Raw genomic sequence first — 4485 nt, forward strand, 5'->3', positions numbered from 1 at the left:
ATGGAGAGAATATGGGAGGAGTGCGTTTGACTGTCAGCAGCAACATGGAGAGAAGCTGGGAGGAGTGGGTTTGACTGTCAGGTGTAACATGGAGAAAAGCTGTGAGGAGTGGGTTTGACTGTCAGGAACAACATGAGCGAAGCAGGGAGGAGTGGGTTTGACTGTCAGGAACAACATGGAGAGAAGCTGGGAGGAGTCGGTTTCACTGTCGATTACAACATTGTGAGAAGCTGGGAGGAGTGGGTTTGACTGTCAGAAGCAACATGGAGAGAATATGGGAGGAGTGCGTTTGACTGTCAGCAGCAACATGGAGAGAAGCTGGGAGGAGTGGGTTTGACTGTCAGGAACAACATGGAGAGAAGCTGTAGGAGTGGGTTTGACTGTCAGAAGCAACATGGAGAGAAGCTGGGAGGAGTGGGTTTAACTGTCAGCAGCAACATGGAGAGAAGCTGGAGAGGTGGTTTTGACTGTCAGCAGCAAAATCGAGAGAAGCTGGGGGGAGTGGGTTTGACTGTCAGCAGCAACATGGAGAGGAGCTGGGAGGAGTGGTTTTGACTGTTAGGGGCAACATGGAGAGAAGCTGGGAGGAGTGGTTTTGACTGTTAGGGGCAACATGGGGAGAAGCTGCGAGGTGTGTGCTTGACTGTCAGGAACAAGATGGAGAGAAGCTGGGAAGAGTGGGATTGACTATCAGGAACAAATGGAGAGAAGCTGGGAGGAGTGGGTTTCACTGTCAGCAGCTACATGGAGAGAATCTGGGAGGAATGGGTTTGACTGTCAGGAGCAACAGGGAGAGAAGCTGGCATGAATGCGTTTGATGTCAGGAACAACATTGGGAGAATCTTGGGTGAGTGGGTTTGACTGTCAGCAACATGGAGAGAAGCTGGGGGACTGGTTTTGACTGTCAGGAGCAACATGGAGAGAGGCTGGGAGGGGTGAGTTTCAGACTCAGGAACAACATGGATAGAAGCTGAGGGAGTGGCTTTGACTGTCAGCAGCAACATGGAGAGAGGCTGGGAGGAATGGATTTTACTGTCAGGAACAACATGGAGAGAAGCTGGGAGGAGTGGCTTTGACTCTCAGGAGCAACATGGAGAGAAGCTGGCATGAGTGCGTTTGACTGTTAGGAACAACATGGAGAGAATCTTGGGTGAGTGGGTTTGACTGTCAGAAGCAACATGGAGAGAAGCTGGGAGGAGTGGGTTTCACTGTCAGCAGCAACATGGAGAGAGGCTGGGATGAGTGGATTTTACTGTCAGGAGCAACATGGAGAGAAGCTGGGAGGAGTGAATTTGACTGTCACGAGGAACATGGAGACAGGCTGGGAGAACTGGGTTTGACTCTCAGGAGCAACATTGAGAGAAGCTGGGAGGAGTGGATTTGACTGTCAGGAGCAACATGGAGAGAAGCTGGGAGGAGTGGGTTTGACTGTCAGGAGCTACATGGAGAGAAGCTGGGAGGAGTGGGTTTGACTCTCAGCAGCAACATGGAGAGAAGGTGGGAGGACTGGGTTTGACTGTCAGGAGCAACATGGAGAGAAGCTGGGAGGACTGGGTTTGACTGTCGGGTGCAGCATTGTGAGAAGCTGGGTGGAATTGGCATGACTGTTAGGAGCAACATGGAGAGAACCTGGAAGAGCTGGTTTGACTGTCACGAGCAACATGGAGAGAAGCTGAGAGGAGTGGCTTTGACTGTCACGAGCAACATGGAGAGAAGCTAGGAGGAGTGGGTTTGACTCTCAGGAGCAACATGGAGAGAAGCTGGGAGGAGTGGATTTCACTGTCAGCAGCAACATGGAGAGAAGCTGGGAGGAGTGGGTTTGACTGTCAGAAGCAACATGAAGAGAAGCTGGGAGGAGTGGGTTTGACTGCCGGGTACAGCATTCTGAGAAGCTGGGTGGAGTGGGCTTGACTGTCAGGAGCAACATGGAGAGAAGCTGGGAGGAGTGGGTTTGACTGTCAGGAGCAACATAGAAGCTGGGAGGACTGGGTTTGACTCTCAGGAGCAACATGGAGAGAAGCTGGGAGGAGTGGGTTTGATTGTCAGAAGCAACATGGAGAGAAGCTGGGAGGAGTGGCTTTGTCTGTCAGGAGAAACATGGAGAGAAGCTGGGAGGAATGGGTTTGACTGTCAGCAGCGACATGGAGAGAAGCTGGGAGGAATGGGTTTGACTGTCAGCAGCGACATGGAGAGAAGCTGGGAGGAATGCGTTTGACTGTCAGCAGCGACATGGAGAGAAGCTGGGAGGAATGCGTTTGACTGTCAGGAGCAGTGTCGTTAGATGCTTGTTCTGATCCTTTGCAGACCTCAGGATTTGGGGGTGATCCAGCTGTGAACCAAATTATTTGTGTAAAGTCGATAAGGTTTGAAATTTGAAAACTTACTAAGTGAATAAAGCCACATAATTCCATGTGTTTTGAACAACCAAAAATAACCTTTCAGTATGTATCTTATACTCTAGCAATTAGACTAAGTATGAGCTATGTGAATTAACAAGTGAACTGTGGTCAGACACACTGCACGACACAATAGATGACAGATGTGATCAAACCAAATTCTGTGGATTTTTCAACAATGCACCAAGACACATTGTGAGCCAACCAATCTCACTGAATCTTTGTCTTTCTCACAAGCTTTTCCAATCTCCAAATCTGAAGATCCCTTCAAATGTTGCTCCCACGCGGATGTCTTCAACAGTGACCCACCTTGCAGGTTCTCAATCTCACCTTCCAAGATTCTTTTCCCCTGAATCTCCGAGTACTCTCAAGCCTTACTTTCCACATATAATCTCAGATCTTCGGCCGTGCCAAGCAGAACACGACCGGTACCTTTGCCCCACAGGACCGCAGCATGGAGTCACCAACCTTTGGCTGCCTTTGCAGGCGACAACAGATTCAAGAACTTCAGGAAGGGAGCTGGGAGATTGGGTGTTAGTTAATTCCTAACTCAAGACAAGGCTTTTGCAGTTTACCCTTCCAGAATTTTAATTCTGAATCTGTATCAAAGTTAAAAGTTCCTCATTCTTCTCTCCTTAATGTAAAGATTTCTGTTCCCAATTGGATCAGCTTACTGAGCAAGTAAATTGCATTTTTTAAAAATGTGGTGGAACAGCAAGAGAATTGAACCACCAGAGGGCAACAACAAACCATCATGCTACCATAGAGCGGCTGCTCAACTCTCATGCATCAAATAATAAAACTGCTTTTACATTACTGCAGTGCCATGAACTGTAAAAGCTTAGATGTTAGATAGTCGGCTGTACTGGCAAATATAAACTTTCCACCGCATGACAGTGGGGAGACTCCTTCTTCCCGAGTCTCCTGATTTCTCAGAACTGCTGCTTTCCAGCGAGGCCTTTGAAATATGTTGAACTGGCTCTGCATGTCAGTTTGCTTACTTTGTCATGTTTCTTATGAGTTGTAAGGGAAGGAACTTCAAAGTGACGATGTTCAGGGAGGAAGAGTGGAAAGTCCACAATAAAAATCATCATATTTAAACTCTTTAAACAGCCTTCATAGGCTGAATGACTTTTACTTACTCCAAACTTTCTTGTGATTGGGTGCACTCATGCTTGTTTCCAGGCAAGACTCTTGAGTTTAAATTAAAGAACACTTTCATACAAATGGGTTGTGTAATTCAATGATGTGGAAAGGATGTTTCCTCTTGTGAGAGAATCTATAAATAGGGGTCACTTTAAAAATAAGGTGTTGCCTATTTAAAACAGAGATGAGGCAAAATGTTTTCTTTCAGAGAGTTGTGAATCTTTGGAACACTCTTCCTGAAAAGGTGGTGGAAGCAGTCTCTTTGAATATTTTTAAGGCAGAAGTGGATAGATTCTTGGTAAGCGAGGGGATGATAGGTCTTCAGGGGTAGGCGGGATGTACATTTGAGGTTACTATCAGATCAACCATGATCTTATTGAGTGGCGGAGCAGGCTCGAGGAGCTGAATGGCCTACTCCTGCTCCTAAGTTTTATGTTTGTGTGTCTGTATTCTCATTTTTGGCCTCCAACAGATCTATATTAGAGTTGAAGTAGAGAGAGGATTGTATTAAGAGTGGTGAAAAAGATCAGTTTGCCATAGAGATTGGTGTAGAGTAAGGCACTCACAGAATATGAAAAATATGGCAAATGGCACACAATGTGATTTTGTTCCTTGAGACAAGTAATCTAAATCTCAAATTAGGAATTATATGCAGTATTTAATTTATTGCTCATTTCTATAGCCTGTAATTACCTATTTAACATCATAAAGTCCACTTGTAGAAAATGGCTAACTGATGGAGCCGATTACAAAAGTGACATTAATAGGGATATTTTGAAAAATTATTTTAATGCAGAAATGATATTTATCCTAGACTGATAGTATGAAAGTCCAATGGTGGTATGGGTCCCCAATAAAATGGGTTTCAACAAACTAGTTTGTAGGAGGCCACATAACACATTTGACTACAGATAGGTTATATAAATTGCAAGTTTTGGGTTCA

This window comes from Cetorhinus maximus, chromosome 7, assembly GCF_964194155.1.
Source record: "Cetorhinus maximus chromosome 7, sCetMax3.hap1.1, whole genome shotgun sequence".
NCBI lineage: Eukaryota > Metazoa > Chordata > Chondrichthyes > Lamniformes > Cetorhinidae > Cetorhinus > Cetorhinus maximus.